At 54.4% G+C, this 239-nt stretch overlaps 1 protein-coding gene across 3 annotated transcripts in view; it reads left to right on the top strand.

Annotated features, from left to right (window-relative positions):
* NFIA (nuclear factor I A) overlaps window positions 1–239 on the top strand; it is a 263,401-nt gene that overhangs the window by 10,904 nt on the left and 252,258 nt on the right. The window lies entirely within an intron of this gene.

Here is a 239-nt window from a genome sequence, read left to right as displayed (position 1 = left end):
AAAAAAATCGTGGAAAAAAAAAGTGTCAACAGCCGGAGCCAATCGCCTGAGCCCCGCAAAGTTTCTCACGTACTCTTTATACCTGTCCATGGTACGTGGCGCCTCTTAAACTTCGCTTTTTTGTTGTTGTTTAACCCGATTTCCGTGCTTTTGCAGAGGGCAGCAGCTATTGTCTGGGCGGGAGCTGCGCGGGGTCTGGGCGCGGAGGGAGCGCGGGCGTCTGCACTGGGTTGCCTCAC

Source organism: Egretta garzetta, unplaced genomic scaffold (genome assembly GCF_000687185.1).
Source record: "Egretta garzetta isolate BGI_Z169 unplaced genomic scaffold, ASM68718v1 scaffold163, whole genome shotgun sequence".
Classification (NCBI taxonomy): domain Eukaryota; kingdom Metazoa; phylum Chordata; class Aves; order Pelecaniformes; family Ardeidae; genus Egretta; species Egretta garzetta.
The sequence above is the reverse complement of the archived record's forward strand: the minus strand, read 5'-3'. Positions and strand labels throughout refer to the sequence as shown.